At 36.6% G+C, this 21478-nt stretch overlaps 1 protein-coding gene across 1 annotated transcript in view; it reads left to right on the top strand.

Annotated features, from left to right (window-relative positions):
- The first annotated feature begins 19376 nt into the window (after nucleotides 1–19376).
- CHD2 (chromodomain helicase DNA binding protein 2) overlaps nucleotides 19377–21478 on the top strand; it is a 190046-nt gene continuing 187944 nt past the window's right edge. The window contains exon 1 of the mRNA XM_043983504.1: nucleotides 19377–19814. The gene's annotated coding sequence lies outside the window, so the exon portion shown is untranslated. The remainder of the gene's footprint in view (nucleotides 19815–21478) is intronic.

The raw sequence follows: 21478 nt of genomic DNA on the forward strand, positions 1-21478 counted from the left end.
TTTTCCCCTTTGCAAGGGTTGAGTTATATAATTAGGGCCGGTCTGAGGCAGGGATGAAAGTCTTAGATTCCAGATTGGGAAACTAGGGGGAGGGAACAGAATTTGCAAGAGGCACCTGGAAACTGCTCCCTCCCCCATACTACTTAATCCATAATCTCTCTTTTATTTCTGTATATTTGGAACCTGTTTATCCAAATACCACCCCTATTTTAAATAGCCTTCTAACTCCACATATTATTGTACCTACACAAATAGATAACTGAATAGAAGGGGGGGGGACTGTCTTTTTTTTTCTACCATAGCAGAGTGTTTTGTGCATAAATTAGGCACATAGTGGTTCCATTTCTGCCACTTCACTTGTCCTTCTAGGGTAGTATAGTGAAAAGAGCTATCTTTAGAGTTAGAAGAGGGGATTCAAGTGACAGAATAAACAAGTGGAAGTCCAGTTTTGATGCCAGAGGACTTGGGTTGGAATCCTAGTTCTACTATTTATCATTTGTGTGACTCTTAGCAAGTGACTTCCTTTTTTTAAGCCTCAATTTCCTAATCTAGATAATTAGAGGGCTGGACAAATGATTCACTAAATTACCTGCTATTTCTATGATTTTTCTTGTTGCCTTTCAAATTAGGTGGAATGGATATCTTGTAATTTGAAATGGGTTGTCACCATCTATTAACTATCGGGTTTGTTAAACTGCCAGACGTTTCTAGAGGCAGAATATTTAAGTGATCCTCTTTTTATTCTGCAGTGGCATATTAGAAGGTACAAACTGTAAGCTACTGAGATATGTAGCATTACCACCAGATCAGCACTGTAAATTGCCTTAAATATAACAATGATGACAATGATGATAATGACAACTAACAGATATACAGTGTGTTATGATTCACAAACCCTTTACTTAATAACAACCCTATGAGGGGGGTAGTAATATGTTATTATTCCCATTTGATAGAGGAAAAAAGTGAGACAAAATTTTAGTGACTTAGCTAGGGTTGTAGTCAAGCGTCAGAGCAGGGATTCAAATTCATGTCTGATACCCATGTCCAAAACTTTCTGCACTGCATTCTACTGTTTCCTCCATGACAATGTATTTCTGCATTCAAATTTTCACTCTGCCTTCCCAAATTTACCAAGGACAGACATGCAGCCTTTTCACCAAGCCAGCAGTAATACTTCAGGTGATTATCTAAATGTCAGGAGCCTGAAGAGGTGGTATGGACTACTGGAAAGTCTCATTTTTCAGATAAGGAATCTTGGGCCCAGGGGGGTGATGTGAAAAGCCCTGGGCTATTCTACTAAGTTTAACTTAGACAAGTCACTTAACTTTTATGGCTCTCCAGGTCATTTTATGCAAATGAAAGAAGATGAAATAAATACTGGGTGGTTAAAGTAGACACTCTAGAAAGTCACTTTTGGCTTTAAAATTCTATTATTCTAACTGCAATTTTAGTACTCTTAGGTTATAGTTTCAATTTTAACTCAAATGCTTACTTCCTGGTTACTTTTAAATTATATCTAATTTCTTTCAGAGGCTAAAAGAATTTGCCTGGCTTCACTAGATGGTTACCTTGAGCCTAAAATTTGCCACCCAGAAAATGACTCCAGTTGAGGTCAGTCTCTAAACTCTAGATGCTAGGTTATCAATTTTCTTAGTGTCATTGAGAAAGAAGTTCTTAGGGAAAGAGGAAAAGTAGATTGTGGTATAGTTCTTTCTTAATAATCTAGACACCACAAAACTTCGTGTCATAGGGCTTATGACAGGACAAACATATCAAGGAGTCAAGGTCTGGCCTGTCCTAAGTTCCATGTCACTGTATATAGTACTAGCACCTTTTAGCTTCTTAGGATCATATAATTAAGAAACAAAGTTATTTCAGGGATCACTGGATTCAGTCTCTTATTGTGTAGAAGAGGGAACTAAAGCCCAGAGAAATGAGCTGACTTGTCAAAAGAAACATTAGTAGGAAGGAACAGTCAGGATTCATATCCCAGTCATCTGATTCCATACTCTTTCCATTACCCCATGCTTCCTTCCCTTCTTCCTAAGTATGCAGGCTATTCTCCAAATCCCTGGGAAACATCTTTATTACTAAGATAGGATTTGAATTCTTTTAGCATATACTTGGAAGAAAGCAAATTGTACTCCCTCCATTAGACTTGAGTTTCTAGAATAGGATTTTATAGTCAACTTTAGTAGTTATTTACCCACTTTGTTTTGTGTGTGTGTGTGTGTGTGTGTGTGCGCGTGTGTGTACACACACACACACATCTCATCTAGGATGTCCAATATATTTTTTAAAGGAATCAGAATAATTTAGCCAACCCTTTATCCTATTATACCCTCTTCTAAAAGTCTCTAACATTTACATTCAGCATGAAAATCTGGATTCTTTGCAAAAATCATTTCCAAAGGTAGATATTCTGAGAGACAGAGACACAGAGAAAGACAGAGACAGAGACAGATTCTTGATGATTCCAAAGAACTTGATAGCATTAATACTTATTCAGCAGCTCAGGGAAATTGATTTCATCAGTTGCTTCTATTGATTTCATCAGGTGCTTCTAAGATAGATCAATCTCTATAATTTGGTAGTTGCACTTTGAAACCTGTTGTGGTTTTTAAAAAATCCACTAATCTGTGCTGAGTTTCTCCCAATTTTTGATAGGCTGATATCATCAGCCCACAGACAAGACTGTCCCCCAGGCCAGTACTGATGCTTCAGTTAAATATAAGGGATATGAAAACATTTTCAAAGTAAAGGAATCCCTTGCAAAGGTTTATAAGCTCCAACTGTTCTAAAGGAATTCTTTCTCGGCAATCTCTATCAATATTTACATGACTGGGATGTCTAATTATTGTCTTCATTTTTTTTCTAGGCACTAGAGATAAGAACGTTTGGTTGCAGCAGAGTAACTAGAATATCAAATTTCTCTTGTTTGGCAAACTACTAATGATGGCTTTGTAAAAATTTACTAAAACAGGAGCAGCTAGGTGGTGCAGTGGATAAAGCAATGGCCCTGGATTCAGGAGTACCTGAGTTCAAATCTGGCCTTAGATACTTAAACTTACTAGCTGTGTGACTCTGGGCAAGTCACTTTACCTGAGTTCAAATCTGGCCTCAGACACTTAACACTTACTAGCTGTGTGACCCTAGGCAAGTCACTTAACCCTCATTGCCCCACTAAAAAGAAAAAAAAAATTACTAAAATACCTGAAGATTATTTTGTCATACTTTGCCTCAGGTACTCATTTACTGTAGAATCAAGGAAAATCAAGGTAGAATTTTAAGTCAGTTGCCCCCTTCCTTACCTGAATTTAGAGAAGCAATGGACCTTAGTATAGAGTTCATCAGACTTGGAAATTGCCTGGAATCAAATCCCACTTCTAGAAGACAGACAGGATTTAGAGACGATTCTAATCTGCTACTTACTTTCTTTTTAAAATGTTTTTATTTTCCCCCAATTACATGTAAATACAGTTTTAAACATTTGTTATTGGGGTTTTTTTTAAAGTTCCAAATTATGTTCCTCCCTCCCTCCCTCCCTGAAATGGTTAAGCAATGTGATATAGGTTATACATGTGCAAACATGTAAAACATTTCCATATTAGTCATTTTGTGCAAGAAAAGTCAAACAAAAAAAGAAAGGAAGAAAGTGAAAAATAGCATTCTTTGGTCTGTATTCAGCCACTATCAGTTCTTTCAAGGCAGATAGCATTTTCATCTTAAGTCCCTTGTCAATGCCCAGTATCACTGAATTGCTGAATAGCTAAGTCATTCACAGTTTGTCATAAAACATTACTGTTACTGTGTAAAGTATTCTCCTGGTTCTGCTCGCTTTGCTTTGTATCTTTGTAATTCTTTCCAGGTTTTTCTGAAATCATCCTGCTTCCTTTTTTTTTTTTTTTTTGCGGGGCAATGGGGGTTAAGTGACTTGCCCAGGGTCACACAGCTAGTAAGTGTCAAGTGTCTGAGGCCAGATTTGAACTCAGGTACTCCTGAATCCAGGGCCAGTGCTTTATCCACTGTGCCACCTAGCTGCCCCCTGCTTGTTATTTCTTATAGCACAAAAATATTTCATTATAATCATATACCACAATTTATTCAGACATTCCCCAGCTGATCTACATCCCCATATTTTCCAATTCTTTGCCACCACTAAAAAAACTGCTATAAATATGTGTGTGTGTATGTATATATATATATATATATATATGTATGTATATGTATATATGTGTGTGTGTGTGTGTGTGTGTGTGTATATATATATATATATATATATATATATATATATATATATCTTTCCTTTTTTAAAAAAAATTTCTTTGGGTTACAGACCTGGTAATAGTATTGCCTGGATCAAAGGATATACACAGTTTGATAAGCCCTTTGGGCATAGTTTCAAATTGTTCTCCAAGATGGTTGTGTTTTGGGGAGATTTGTGACCTAGTTTTGGAGGGGGAGGGCTAGCTCACCCAAAGAATTGGAGGCTCATCACAAATCTTTTAAAATAAAAGGAGATTTATTAGGAGAAAGAAATATGACCTGGGAACAGATCACCTTGATGACTGTCCTGCTGGAGTAAAAGACTGCTCTTTTGTATTTTTACCAGACAAAAGGGAGGGAAGGGCATTACAGAGAACTGGGAGGGAAATGTAACAACAGAGAGGAGATTTGGAATAATGAGGCATCAGTAAGATATGCAGCACCCATTCATATTTTGCACATCAGTGTACCAGGGTCTTGCAGGGCAACATCCATTCCTGAGGTGGGAGGCAGAGCTTCCCCTCCCAGGGAGGGTTCAAGAATTCCTTGGGAGGTTGGGATCTTTAGGTTTCTTGGGGTCCCACTGCATTCCCATAATATTTGGATCAGTTAACAACTCCACCAACAATGTATCAGTGTTCCAGTTTTCCTACATCCCCTCCAATATTTATTATTTTCCTTTTTTGTTATATTAGCCAATCTGATAGGTGTGATGGTACTTCAGAGTTGTTTAATTTGCATTTCTCTAATCAATAGTGATTTAGAGCATTTTTTAATATGACTATAGATAGCATTAATTTCTTTGTCTGAAAACTGCCTGTTCATATCCTTTGACTATCAATTGGGGAATGACTTATATTCTTATAAAATTGACTCAGTTCTCTATATATTTGAATCTCTGCTAGCTTTCTAGCAGTGTGACCTTACAATTATCTGGGTCTCAGTTTCAGTATTTGTAAAATGAAGGGGTTGGACTCAATGATCTCTAAGCTATCTTTTATCTTTATATTAATATGAATCTAAATTGAGAATCCTATCCTATTGATGTAGGAGACCATGACATTGGGGGGATGTCATGACTTGCAGTGAATTGGATTTAAGTGAGGGAGGGCTATGCAAGGTCACCAACCTCACTCTCTCCTCCAGAACCATCTGGGTCCAGTGGTAAGATACACATCAGGATGACTGGAGATGGCCCCAGATGTTTAAGACAATGGGGGTTAAGTGACTTGCCCAGGGTCATACAGCTAGTAAGTGTCTGAGGTGAAATTTGAACCTAGGTCCTCCCAACTTCAGGGGCAGTGCTCTATCCACTGCATCACCTAGCTGCCCCCCTAGTTGGGATGTAAAGGAAACCAGGGAAGTCATTAGGAGTTTTTAGGACACAGAGCATTCCAGGCATGGAGGACAGATGGGGAAAATGCCTGGAGGAGAGAGATGAGTGTCTAGTCCTTTGTCACTGAATTGAAGAATAAGTAAGGTCTAAGGGCTAGGTTATAAAGAGTTTTGAATGCCAGGTAGAACATTTTGTATTTGATCCTGGAAGCAACAGGGAGCTACTGGCATTTATTGAGCTGGGGAGTGACATGATCTGACTTCTACTTTAGAAAAATCACTTTGCTGACTGAATGGAGGGAGAATGGATTGGAGGGGGGGAGACTTGAGGCAGATCCACCCACCAGCAGGCTATTGCAGTAATAAAGGCATAAGGTGATGAGGGCTTTCACTAGAGTGGTGGTAGTGTCAGATGTTAGCAGTGTTGAAGAAGAGAAGGGAAGCATATTTGGGAGATGTTGCAAAAGTGCAACTGACAGGCCTTGACAACAATTTGGATGGAGGGTGGTATCTAAGAGATCATGTTGATTCCTAAATTATGAGCCTGAGGGACTGGGGATGTTATGGGGTTAGGACTATTAAAGCTTAAATTGGCCAGCTTAACTAAAGGACATGGATCTGGTGTAACTCTAGTTGAGAAGACAGAAGCAAGGGAGATAAGTGGCACCCACTTGGGACTGAGTTAACTCCAGGACTACCACTATTTATTCCAGTCTCCCTCACCCCTCAGGAAGATAATCCTATTAGGCATGGCAGCTGCCTGATCAGCCAGAGGGAGCAGAGATAACTCCAGAAGTCAGGACCACCTCCTCATCCTTCAAGTCTTCCCCCACCCCCATTGTCAGGTGGTGATCACTCCATCTGACATCTATAAAAGTTTTTGAGGGGCAGCTAGGTGGCACAGTGGTTAAAGCACTGGCCCTGGATTCAGGAGTACCTGAGTTCAAATCCGATCTCAGACACTTGACACTTACTAGCTGTGTGACCCTGGGCAAGTCACTTAACCCCCATTGCCCCGCAAAAAAAAAAAAAAAAAAAAGTTTTTGCCTTTGCCTTTCTCCTGTTCAGGGAGAACCAAGTCTCTGGAACTATCTCCCCTTGAGACTCCTCTCGAGGTATCCTTTCTCTGGGGCTCAAATAAAATATTATTTTGTTCTAATTGGATTTGTGTGTGAGAGGGTGTAATTCTTTAAAGAGGAATACCTAAGAACCCCTACACTAACCAATTTCCTCGTAACAGGAAGCTAGGAGAAAGGTAAGGTTTACAGGGAAAGATAATGAATTCCTGTTGAACATGTTTAGCTTAAGATGTCTACTCTTCATTTTCATTGTGATTTCTAGTCACTTTACTCCTCTGTTTTCCCAATTAATTTCCTCTGCTTTGGCCCCACTTTCCTCAGTCTCGACCATTTTGTTAACAGTTCAACATTACACTATCCTCTACCTTTGAATCCCTTACCCATTGGTCCTATTTCTATTTATGTTTTGTCAAACCCTAACCCTGGGTTACACCCACTATCGACTTTCTCTGCTCCCATTAATGTGTTTCTGGCTACCTCTGGAAGAAGTTACATGATTGTCCACTACATACTTACAGTATCTAATCTAAACTGGATCCTCACTGCTGTTATGCAAAAATTTTTACACATTTCTTATTGACTTTCTGTCCTATTCCACACGGTAGCTGAGACAAATTTTCTCTTTTCTCCTCAAGTTGCATTGCCTATCCTTTGTCCCACACTGCTCTCAGCAGAGGCCTTACCTCATATTTTACTGAGAAAATAAAAGCCTTCTGTCATAAATTCCATCTTCGTAATTCCATACTTCAAGCTCCTCCATTATTTCTTCCTATTCTGTGGTCTTGGAAAAAGGGATTGTCTTTTTCAAGGCCAGCCCCTTTACTTGCATTCTTGATTTTTTTGGGGGGGGTGAGGCAATTGGGGTTAAGTGACTTGCCCAGGGTCACACAGCTAGTAAGTATCAAGTGTCTGAGGCCAGATTTGAACTCAGGTCCTCCTGATTTCAGGGCCAGTGCTCTATCCACTGTGCCATCTAGCTGCCCCCTCTACTTGTATTCTCGATCCTAGCCCCTACCATCTCCTTTAGGAACTTGTCCCATAGATCATTGCCACTTTCTAATTTTTTGTATCTCTTTATCAGCTGCTTTCCTGAACCTTATAAATATACTGAGATCTCTCCCATCCATTAAAAAAAAAAACAAAAACAAAACAACAAAAAAACCTTTTACTTGACCCTTTTATCCTCTCAAGCTACTATCATATATCTCTCCTTCCTTTTACAAACTCCTAAATAAAGCCATCTACATTCATTGTCTCTACTTTCTCATCTCTCCTGAACTACTCAGCTTCTTGCCACCGAACTAGAATCAGAAGATTCTAGTAACTGACTGAAAACTGCTCTCTCCAAGATTACCAATGATCTCTTAACCTTTACTTCCAATGGCCTTTTTTCCATGAATCATCTTGACTTTCTTGACCTCTCTGTGGCTTTTCACATTTCTGACTAATCCTTTCTCCTAGATAGCCAATTCAACCTATGTGACAATACACTCTCTCTACATTCTCCTACCTGTCTGGCTGCTCTTTCTCAGTCTCCTTTGCTGGACCATTATTCATGTCCCATCCCCTAAGTACAATTTACCTTCCTAATTCTGTTAAGTACTACCATCCTTCAAGACACAGATTCACAACCTAGGAGTCATCCTTGACTCTACATTCTCCCATGTCCCTCATTTCTCATTAGTTGCCAAGTCTTTCCAGTCTCCCTCCACATCTCTAGCACCCAACCTTTTCTCTCCACTCACATAACCATCACACATATTTAGGACCTCCTCACCTTCATATGACTATTACAAAAGTTTCTTGATTGGTCTCCCAGCTTCTAGTACTCTAGGTCTTTAACTTCTACCCTTTTTTCTTCTCTCTCTCTATATAATCACTCCAGGAATCTCATCAGCCCCAATGAGTTCATTTATCATTCTGGGCCTAGCTCATTATCAATATATGGGCAATGTCTATCCAAGATATATGTACTGGTGGCCTGGCTCTATGACTGTCCATTTGAATGTGTGGCATAGTCTAGACAATAGGCATTCTTGTCACACTTGGTTTTTCCTCTGTGGATAACTAAGCCAAATTATTTTGTGTGATTAAAAATCTCGTTTCAGAGATTTTCAGTATTCTGGACCTTGATGCCATCAGCACAATAACTTCCACAAATAAGAACATTTGGAAAACCTCATCATCCATGGGGAAATACTTCCATTTGGATTCAGTGTTAGACATCTTTCATGACAATGGCAAAATGCTTTGATGAGCACATAACTCCCTATTTTCTGTTTCTATTATTAAATATCAGAGGTTTGAAAAAAGACATATATATATATATTTGCTACATCTCTTTCAAGGAGTTTTACATAATCTTGACATTAGTCATGGTAGATACTTTGCTAAAGGAAAGACTTTATAGTGGAATTTTTTTTTCCTACTGAGTCAAATGCTTTAAAAAAATAGTCAATTAACAATAATGGTGGGACTTTGTGTTCTTTGAATACTTTAGTTATTTATGGAACAATAAAGATACACTCTGATATAGAATATCATTTGGGAGAACCTGTTTCTTTCTTTCTTTCTCACCCTTCCCACAAAGGTGCCCACAGTTTGTATGTAGATTAATGCATAAAACTTTTGTATAAATGACAAAGCAAGCATATGCATCAGCAATAACTGATATTTTCTCAGTCACCATTTTGGGGACAATGATAAAATTCATGATTTTTTCCCTAAGCATTTACTATTTTTCTCTTTTATCAGTAATCCTGAAAACCAGTCCTTCAAAGTTATCTAAATTGTGTCACCTCTAGTAAACCTTCTTTGTATAGAGTTGATATAGTATAATTGTTCTTCCTATGTTTATTTTCTTTAATGATATTTCTATTTGACATTCAAATTCAAATGTAGTGGTTATTATATCACTGATAAAAAAAAAGGTTGTTGTAGAAATTTTAACAGATCTTTTCCATTTTTCATCTTTTCATTGTTTTCTTCCAATTTCATTCTTAAATGCCCTTGGGATGATTTGGATCAGTTGAATCTTTAACCAAGTTTTTTGTAAAAATTTTTTTCCCTTCTGGGCAGCTATGTGGCACAGTGGATAAAGCACTGGCCTTGGATTCAGGAGGACGTGAGTTCAAACCCAGCCTCAGACACTTGACACTTACTAGCTGTGTGACCTTGGGCAAGTCACTTAACCCTCATTGCCCCCCAAAAAAATAGCTAACTGGAAACTTTTTTCTCTTCTATTGCTTCTCTGTGTTTTATGAACCAGTATTGTTCACACTCTTCCATCCTTCTCCACAAGATTTTACATATTAATTTATCTTCTACATCAGTGTTTCCCTAAGGTGTCATATCTTTCCACTTGGAAAAGAAGTTAAGTATTTCCTGACTAAGACAAAATTTCCATCCATTAAATTTCTTCAGAAAGGCTTGCTACTTTGTTTCAATGTTTGTTCTTTTATCAGCATCCCATTTTTTAGCAGCATCATTTTTTAAATCATATCAGAGTTGCTATAATTGCATGCCATATCTTTTTCAGTTTTATTTATTCTTCGAATTTAGCATTGATGGTCTGACTATACATACAAATAGCTGATTAAGATAGAACTTCTGCATTTACAATTAGTCATTTCCTGTGTCTTAAAATATAATCTAACAGATTTGTTTGGGAGGTGGGGGGGTTCAGTGTTTGCCACATTTGGTGACTCTTTATGTTCTCTCTTTAAAATAGTTTATTGATATTTTCTTCTTTCTATAACTTTTTTCCTGTTATTTCCCAGTGATTCCATTCCTCCTGTCCCCCTACTCTACTCCATTGTAAAAGTAAGTACAATTAGGCAAAATGTTTTGACTATATATGAAAAGGCCTATCTCATTCTATACCTGTAGTCTACTACTTCTCTGCCAAAAGGAAGGAAGCATGCTTCAACATTCATTGATGTCATGATTGATCACTGCATTGATCAGAGTTCTGTAATCTTTTAATATTGTTCTTTATATTGTTGCTCATACTTTCTTCTAGATAGTTCATAAATGTCTGGTCTCTTATTTATTGCTTCTGAATCATGGTTTTTTAAAAAACATTTTCTTCCTGATGCCCACTTTTTCATTGAAGTAAAAAATATTAAAATATATGTTAATTTCATTTGGAAAGTATTACCAGATTCTTCAGACTTTCCATATTTCCTTGTCCTCTACAAGAGATGTTGGTAATATAAGCTATAACCTTTTTTTCCATGAACAGTCTTTTGAAAAAATATTTATGATGAGTACTACAAAATGAGAAAACATCTTTGTTACCTTCTGATACATGATAAAACTAACTCCTTTATTTGCATTTTTCAAGGAGAACCAAACCATTCTTCTCAGTATATGTAACTTCCTTTTGTTTTCTGGTGTTATTTATAGCAAAAATGGCTAGATAGATATGGCCTAGTTTCTCCAGTAGTACATATGCTCAATGGTCACTTAACAAAAATAACATATTTAGAATACCAACACCCAAGTTTATGTTTTTAGACAGTCTAAAAACTGTGTGATTCATAGCACCCTCTGCACCTTTTTCTATCACAGCAGAAGCAAGAGAATGGCATATAGGTTTGAAGATCAATTTATAGTTTTCCTTTTTCATGCGTTGCCATGGACAAATAATCTATCAGCAAGTGTCCAGACTATTTGTTATGAGTTTCTATGAATTTAGTTAGTCTGGTCCTCAGAAAGCAGATTTAGTATGTTGCTGGGACCATACTGAAAACCTTTGAACATGGTAGAACCTCAGTCACTTACTTATTAGCTGTGTGACTCTGGGCAAGTTACTTAACCTCAGTCTGATATAGTTTCCACATCTGTAAAATGGGCATCACAAATCTGAGTACCAAATGAGATAATATTTATAAAGCTCTTAGCACGGTGTTTGGCACAGAACAGACACTTGATAAATGCTTATTTCCTTCCATCCTGCCAGAGCTTATTGTTTCCTGGTAAAACCATTGAAAACTCAGGCATCCCTCAATGCCATGACAAGCAGTGGGAATAGGACATTATCAAAAGAAAGTGGAAGATACTCTAAACATTTATTTATTTATTTACTTATTTACTTACTTACTTACTTATTTATTTATTTATTTATTTTTGATGAGGCAATTGGGGTTAAGTGACTTACCTAGGGTCACACAGCTAGTAAGTGTTAAGTGTCTAAGGCCGGATTTGAACTCAGGTCCTCCTGACTCCACCACCTAGCTGCCCTATAAACACTTATTTCAATCCTAACATTTCTCCCAAATGTAGTATTCAGAATTTGATCATAGAGTCATGGAGTCTTTGTTATTGCCAGACTTTCCATCTATGTTTTAAGGCAATCACATATATAACATTGCTTAACAGATCTTATACAACCAACTAAATGCAAAGTCATTTTCTTACTGCCAAAAATATTTTGAGATTAAATAGTAAGAAGTGGAATTTCTACAAAATAATCAAAGATATTTACTATTTCTTTACAAAAAATACTCTGGGGGGCAGTGAGAAGAATCTAGTCTATCACAGTTGATCAACAATGTTGATGATACTGTGTCCAATGTTCTTCTGGTTCTGCTCATCTTACTCATCAACAATTCATGCAAGTCCTTCCAGGTTTCTCTGAACTTCTGCTCATCATTTCTTACAGCACAATAGTATTCCATTACATTCATATACCACAACTTGTTTAGCCATTCCCCAATTGATGGACAGCCCCGTAATTTCCAATTCCTTGCCACCACAAAAAGAGCAGCTATAAATATTTTTGTACATGTGGGTCCTTTTCCCTTTTTTATGATCTCTTTGGGAAAAAGACCCAAAAGTGGTATTGCTGGGTCAAAGGGTATGCACAGCTTTATAGCCCTTTGGGAATAGTTTCAAACTGCTCTACAGAATGGTTGGATCAGTTCACAGTTCCACCAACAATTCATTAGTGTTTCAGGAAGATTCTTTTTTAATGGAGATGAGGTAGTGGTGAGAGTCAAGAAGAAGTAATTTTGTACATATTTTATATCAGAATTCACAAACCTATTACCATTTTATTTCTTGTTACTAAAGTTTTAACAATCAGGCTGAATCTTCAAATTAAGGTTATAGGACACTTCTCAAACACTAAACAATGAAATCCCTAATTCTAGGCTTCTTTAAACGTGCATTTCTGCAGTATAAATTCCTTGTCCTTTAAGAACTGTGAGACCATCACTAGGCTACTATTTACATAAAGGAAACAAATATGAGTTAATGCTTCCTCCCTCAGCATTCCTGATCATTTTTCCTGATTGACTAATTGATTATGTCCAAAGAGAGTTTAAAAATTAATTTTCCACTGTTATAAACTACAAGATCACAGCCTCCCTCAAATTTTAAAAAAGGAAAACAATGATTCATTTGTCCAATTAGGAGGTGGGTAGTGGTTTTAAAGTGGCAGTAAACCAAATGAGTTGACTCAGTCACAACCTACAAGGAACAAGTCTATCAGCAAGCAAATAGGGCAGGGAGTCATGCCTATAAACTGCAACTGAAAGAAGAAAAAAACAGTGGGTTTATACCATTAAAAGCATCAGAAGAGGTGGTATTTGGCTGTAGATGTTTATTCCTATTTTATAGATGATTAAATACATATAAAAGTTATGTATTTTTAAAGACACACATAGATTTTGCATTTTCAAAAAGTTAACAGTTTTCTTTGCTCTGTATATTTTTCCTCCCAAAATAACGTGTGAAAGAGGCACCGTAGCTCTGGATAGGAGCTGTTTGCTCTGAACAAATATTTTAAAGTCTTGTAACTAGGGCATTGTTACCTCTGCATTGCTTATCCCAAGGGACCCCAGCACTGTTTGTAAAAATGTGATTGGTTTAGCAAAGGGGTGGAGAAATGAAACACTCTTCACGGGATATATTTAGTGAAGCACAGCCCTGGAAGTGCTTGAACAAGAGGGCTTTTGTCCTGCCACCGAAATGTTTTTCATAACTCCATATGGGCCAAATACTTGAAGCCATCTTGATTTTTCCATTTGCATTTTAGTCTTTTAGTCTGAAAGAATGCTGCATTTTCTGGGAGTTCACTTTGTATCAAAATTGCTGGGGGTGGGGTGTTGTTTGTTTTTTTAAAACAATCTTTCAAGCTTTATTTTAAACAATCTGATTCGGGAATTCACATAGTTCTTTTAACAGTGCATAGATCTGTATTTTTGCAACACTAATAATAAACTTGGGCTTCAACTTAAATGTTTTAGCATCTGTACTTTAAGATTCACAATTTGACACAATATTATTTTTCCAGCAAAGATTCTTACACAGGGTAAGCTCTAGCCTGAGTCCACAGTTAATTGATTGTAGTAATACAGGCTTCTGCAGTGTTAAAAGAATTATAGTTTTGTAAAAAGCCAGTACCAACATCCTGATAGGTATCCAGTTTTCCTTAAGATAATTCATAGTCTCCAACCATGAAAGATTTATTTCTGCACTAGTTACTGTAGTTTCTTTTCAGCATAGTAAAGATGTACCAGGTAGTAATGGCTTCTCTTCCTTTCCTCCTAGTCAGAAAATGCACTGACTGCAATCTGTAATCTCAATCACCTGGCTCTTAGACTTTGAAGGGATCCTTGACTTTATGCGTGAGCACTTCTGAGTATTCCTCCCATGGATGGAGATTACAGCTCCTTTACACTTTCTTATCCAGGGTGTTTTTTGGCCACGTTTCTTTCATCCATCCTCCATGTGAACAAGAGACTCCACTCCTTTTCTATCTTACAATTCCAAAGGTATCCATGTACCATGCAGGCAGTCCATCTGTTTCCATTACATGAGTTTGTTTGTTTGTTTGTTTGTTTGTTTGTTTGTTTGTTTTTGCAGTAACTGTATATAAGGGGAAAAAAAATCCCACAAAGTCTTACTGCAAATAAAGGCCACATATTAATAGCGCACTATGTACTACTTTGCAGCATTAGAATAAGTATTCTTTTTGCATATGTGTGTATGTGTGCATGAATGTGTGTGCGTGAGCCAGTGGTAGAAACTTCAATTATAGCATGATAGCTATAATTACAGTAGAATCTCATTTTAACATTGGAGTCTGGGAGAAAAGATAAATACCCATGTTGTAAGTAAGATACTTTCTAGTGGGGTAGATGTTGATGCAATACAGTGTGCACAACAGAACATGGCTTGACCTGCATTATAAATGATTCCACAATACAAATAATAAAAGATGTAACTGAATTTCAAATCAGTATTTGTTTTTCTTAGATTCTTTTTTTAAGAAACATGAATTTTTTCTATCAGAGAAATACAGTACCAACAAAGTACAAATACAAAATCTAGGGATTAATGGAAAGTGAAATAACATAGATAGGAAACATTCAGAGACTTAGCTAACGAGCCTTTTAGAGTAACTTCTGATGTCTGGAAGATAATTTCACTTAGCATCCCTTGTAAGCATGTTACAAGGAAGGAGTCATTGTGTTTTATGTTTCTTGTCATCTTTGCATTTGAAAAAGGTAGTGAAGTCTTACCAAAACTCTATTTGAATAATCAACTTTTAAAGGCAGAGAGAAAGGAGAGCAAGGAAATAGTTATTAGAGTAAAGATTTTTTAAAAAATTATAGATCTGGGGCAGCTAGGTAGCACAGTGGATAAAACACCAGCCCTGGATTCAGGAGTATCTGAGTTCAAATCTGACCCCAGACACTTGACACACAAGCTGTGTGACCCTGGGCGAGTCACTTAACCCTCATTGCCCTGCCCCCCCCCCCCCCAAATTATAGATCTGTCACTAAAGATATTAAAAGCAAACATTAGCATTTTGGAGGTATTTCTGCCACTACTCTTATCCTAACCTCCCAAGTAAAATTCAGCAAAAACCCCAAAACAACAACAAAAACAAGCAGGTATTTATTTACATCTCATTTGCAATTTAAAAAACCAACAACAATCACCCGGCTTGAAAACAATTACATGTATATACATATACACATACACACACACACACACACACACACATATATATATATATACATGAAGCTGTAAGATTTACAAAGATTTTTCTCACAATAGTCCTGTGAATTAAGTAGTACACATATAATCTCTATTTTACAAATTGTGAGAAGCAGGATGGAGTACTAGATTGAGACTACAATCTTTAGAATAGGGATTCTTAACCTTTTTTTCGTTATCATATTCCCTTATGGCCCCTTCTTAGAATAATACTTTTAAATGAATAAAATAAGATACATAGAATTACAAAGGAAACCAATTTTATTGAAATAGAGATATCAATTTTTTTTAAGATCACTGACTGAGTTAAGAAACCTTACTTTAGAGTATCCACACAGTATAGAAGCCTTACAGATATGAAGAGTGGGAAAAGTTTTAATCAATTCTCAAAGCTTCAATTTTAATATTATATTTATGGGAAGAAATTTATTATGAGTGCACACTTCAAAAAAAACCTCAGAAACTTCACTTTGACATGAAAGCCTGTAACTTTCCTGAGTTACACAAATAAATTTTAAAACTTCTTATTCATGGGGAGATTTAAGTTCCTGTAATTTGCAACAAGATAAAGAGCCAGCCAACCTTGGCTTGGGAAGTTCTGACTCTGATACATATAAGCTATGTAACCTTGGGCAGGTCATTTAACTTCTTAGTTTGTCGTGTTTGTTCAGTTGTTTTTTAAATCATGTTTGACTCTTTGTGAAACCGTTTGGGATTTTCTTGGCAAAAATACTGGAATGGTTTGCCATATCCTTCTCCAGTTCATTTTACAGATAAGGATAATGAGGCAAACAGGGTTAAGTGACTTGCCCAGGGTCACACAGCTAGTAAGTGTCGGAAGTCACATTTGAATTCCGGTCTTCTTGCCTCAAGGGCCAATGAGCTATCCCGTGCACCATTTAGCTGCTCCTAAAAATCAAATTACATTTCAAGTACCATTGGGATAGCTTTATTGTCAGTCTCTCTGACTCAAGTCTCTTCTGTGTCTACTGTATCCACTGCGTCCTCTACTCAGCTGATAAATTGATCTTAAATTATGTCCAACCATATCATCCTTTCTATCTATCAATACATTTACAGTTTATTTATTATCCTATTACCTCTAGGATCAAATATAACATCCAACTTGGTTTTGGAAGCTATTCATATCCTGGCTTTTTTCTTTTAGTCATCCTCTACCTTTTTCTGTGATCCAATGAGAATCACCTCCTTGCTGTTTTTTAACTCCTAACTCTGAATTTTCATTGACTGTCCCTCTAACCTAGAATTCTCTCTCTCTTTATGCCTCCAGGCTCCCCTGGCTTCCTTCAAGTCTCAACTAAAATCTAACTTTTCCTGGTCCTCCTTCGGTGATTATTTGACCTCTTGTTTGTTATGTAGTTGTTTGCATGTCGTCTCTCACATTAAGTATGAGCTTCTTGAGATCAGGGTATTTTGTTGTTGTTGTTGTTGTTGTTGTTGTTGTTAAATCAGAAAAGTATTTTATTATTTTCCAGTTACAAATAAAGATAGTTTTCAACATTTGTTTTTATAAGATTTCGAGTTCTAAATATTTCTCCCTCCCCATTCCCCAAGACAGAAAGCAATCTGATATAGGTTATATATGTGTAATCACATTAAACAAATTTCTACATTAGTTATGTTGTGAAAGAAGAATCAGAACAAAAGGAAAAAACCTCAAAAAACAAACAAACAAAACAAAAGTAGAAACAGTATGGTTCAGCCTGCATTCAGATTCCACAGTTCTTTTTTCTGGATGTGGAGATAATTTTCAATCATAAATCCTTTGGAATTGTCTTAGATCACTGTATTGCTGAGAAGAGCTAAGTCTATCACAGTTGATCATCACACAATGTTGCTGTTACTGTGCACAATATTCTGGTTCTGCTCACTTTACTCAGCATCGCTCCACTTAAGTCTTTCCAGGTTTTTTTGAAATCTGCCTGCTCATCATTTCTTATAACACAATAGTATTCCATTACATTCATATACCACAACTTGTTCAGCCATTTCCCAATTAATGGGCATTCCCTCTGTTTCCAAGTCTTTGCCACCACAAAGAGAGATGCTATAAATATTTTTGTACATGTGAGTCCTTTTCCCTTTTTTATGAGATGGGGAAATGGTATTTTGCCTATCTTTGTGTCCTCTGTATTTACTTAGCACATTGCCTGGTGCATAGTAGATACTTAATAAATGCTTATTGTTTTTTTTTTTTTGTGGGGCTATGGGGGTTAAGTGACTTGCCCAGGGTCACACAGCTAGTAAGTGTCAAGTGTCTGAGGCTGGATTTGAACTCAGGTACTCCTGAATCCAGGGCCAGTGCTTTATCCATTGCGTCACCTAGCTGCCCCCTGCTTATTGATTTTTAAAGAATGTCAGCATCCTTGGGATAAATGAATAACCTGTGAAGGGCACTACTTTAAAGGGGATTTGATTACATGTGTGAGTTTAAGTATGTCAATTAAAAATTTGTCATATTACTTTAATGCCACCTACAACCAACCCATCCATTCATGACTAAAAATTATTAAAATTACATTTCAATTTTTATTTATAATCACTTATATTTGTTATAGTTTCAAAAGAAAAGATGGCTGATTAGTATTTATATCATTCTGACTAGTGAAATTATATAATTTACCCTAGGGTAGCTAATCAAGTCTTTGGCAAAGCTAAGATTAAAATATGGCAATCCATAGATCTAACGCTCTCTTATCTTAATATTACCATCATATTTTTTGCTTAAGTGTTTGAGTACACCATTAGAAGATTTCATATATAGATATGGTTAGTTGGTTACAAAGTTGTTCCTAAGTAGAAGGAAAATACCCTACTTTTAAAGCATTAGAATGGAAAGAATTTCCATTCTTCCTTTCTAAATGATTAAGGAAAGCATGTATTACCAACTTTTCCATCTACCTTACCCCCCCCAACACATATATACATAAATTTACACAGATACACTACAAAACAAGAACAATAATAAATACCCCACCCTTTGAGTTACAACCATATTCTGAAACTGGTTGAGTCTACATATGGTGTTTCCCATGTTTTCCTATTCTTTTCCTTGGTGCCCTAGAAGTGTAAACAATACCTACATATTAATAGAACACAGAGCAGGTGTTCTTAAATTGGGGTCCATGGAAGTCTGTGGATAGATTTCCTAGTGTGTGTGAATTTAAAAATTATTTTGATAACTATTTCAGTATGATTGATTTCCATTGTAACTGTGCATTTTATACATTTAAAAACATTATTCTGAAGAATCTATAGGTTTCAATAGACTGCCAAGGGGTCCATGACAGAAAAAAGTGTAAGAACCCCTGATTTAGAGTAATGAAGGGTTTTCATATGATCTAAAACTCTATTTTAGCAGTCCTTCTATTTTTGCCCATCCTACATCCCCAAGGCTACCAAGTTACTTGTTTGAGGATTAGGAATTAGAACCTCATTTATCCAATACAGCCTATCTCAGAAATATCTTTGAGGTAAAGGGTCTTCCAGACTATAACTGCAGACCAGTTTACCCAAAGGTATTCCTGATATATGAGCTATTTCCTCCAATGCCTTAGAAGTCCTATTCCTCAGGTATTTGAAATTAAGATAATCCCCAAAAAGGCTAAAGAAGGGAACAAAGGATGTCATGGAGACTACAGCCCTGGTACTGCATTCTAGAAGATGTTTTAATTGAAGAACTACTCGAATTCAAATTGTTCACGATGGTTAAGTAAGATTTAAAATATAGCATCTGTTAGCAAAGTAACATTTGCATTACTTTTTGAATCAAGTCAACAGAGATGCTATCAGAAGGATTAAGTTACAGGGCTGCTCAGAATAGGTACCTGGGTGACAGCACTAATGCCGAAAATCCTTTATTTCTCTGTTGAATAGCTGTCAGAAAGGAAAGCTGCATTGCAACTGACCTACCAATATGACTCAGCCAAACATGCTGTCACCATTTTCTGCATTATACGCGATAGAAGGGATTTTTGTGGTGACAACTTTAAACATTGTCCTTTAGTTTTATTAGATATGATAATGTGGATCTAAATAAAGAAAGCACTGAATGGAAGAAATGGAATTCCTTTGTCCCAACAGCTTGTTATGATTTCGGTAAGTGATTCCACGCTTCAATTCTTTCTTTCCTATCTTCTCAATTCTTCTTTCCTCATCCCCAAAATAATCCAGTGTTAACAAAGAGGATTTCTTTCATTCTCCTACATTTAACAATGTGGAGATGAATGCCACTGTTTGTAAACATGTGTACAAAATTTTAAGTCGAAATGTTGTCTTTCTGTGTATTCATTTTAGTGGTAAATTGAGAATGAAATACTTTAAAAAAATGAATCTCAGTTTATAAACAGAAAAGTTAATAATTATCAGGCTCCAAAAACCTCTGACAGAACCACTTCTTCAAGAGAACAAGGAAGGGCCCAGAGAATGTTTTCAAGGACAGAGCTACAAGCTGACCTTGAAACACAGGCATCATTTCTCCAGACTTTGGTGCATTCTTTGCCTGAAACTTCCAGTGGTTTATCCTAAGGACCAATGCAAAAACTCTCTTAGGGACAAACCACATATGTGACAAACCTCCCCAGAGCTGGGTTTCTTTGCCACAAAGGAGTCTCACCTGGCTAGTTATTTTGCTCCTTCTCCTTCCAGTATTATCCTATTTGCAGCCTTTGTATAAAGGCTAGTTTCACGAGTCCCATCCCAGAGGCCTGTGAACTCTGCTTTTGCGTGCAACCTAAAACCAGCCTGGGAATGGGAAAGCAGCTGGTGCCTGCATTAATGCCCCTGGCACAAGCCGCTGTGTTTCCTTTCTTATGTAGTTCATTTTCCCTGCTTCCTCAATTGTAGTTAACAGTAGGAAAGGGTGGACATACTACACGTAGAGTAGAATAGTATTCATCACATAACAGGGCATTGGAGAGCTAGAAAGAACATCGACCCCCATTATTTTACAGATGACAAAAATGTGCCCAGGAGAGATTAACTGATTTGTCTAAGCTGGTTAGTGACAGAGCCCCGACTATAAACCAGGTTTCCTGTTCAATGATTTCCCCCATTTCATCACCCTAAATTCAACAAGAATAATAAATTATTTTTATATTATAGCATGAGATTTCTAGTGCCTCCCCCCCATTACCTTGTATTTCTTTTATTTTAGATAGTTTGCATCTACTTATATGTGTATATATTTTTTCCTCAATAGAACATAAGATCCTTGAGTGCAAGGACTATTTAATTTTTGTTGTTGTATCCCTAGTATCTGCCACATTGTCTGGCACATAGTAAATAGTTAATAAGTATTTATTGATCAATTGTTTGTTATGAATATTATTTCAAACTTCCTTCTGCTGATCAGATAATAATTATATTACATGCTGACATTTCTTACCTGTATGACTTTGGGCAAGTCAACTACCCTCCCTGGGCCTTGGTTTCCTTATCCAAAAAATGAAAGGTTTGGTTTCTGATGTCCCTTACTTTTCTAGATCTATCATTCTATTATTTTCTTTTCAGTAAAATGAATGGCATTTTTATATCCTAATTAGACTAGCTCTTTTACATAAAGAAGGCTAACATACTTTTGAGATACCTTGCCTAAATATGTACTTTTGATTATTATTTCAGTAATTATGCTCATCAAATTCAAAGCTTTTTTCAACAGTCTTAAGTCTCACCCATTTCTTAAATTGATTGATTGATTCATTCATTTAAATGTAGGTGGTGAGCACCAAATGAATCACCAAAAATAAAATTTATTATATTTT

This window comes from Dromiciops gliroides, chromosome 2 (genome assembly GCF_019393635.1).
Source record: "Dromiciops gliroides isolate mDroGli1 chromosome 2, mDroGli1.pri, whole genome shotgun sequence".
In the NCBI taxonomy this organism is placed as follows: Eukaryota; Metazoa; Chordata; class Mammalia; order Microbiotheria; family Microbiotheriidae; genus Dromiciops; species Dromiciops gliroides.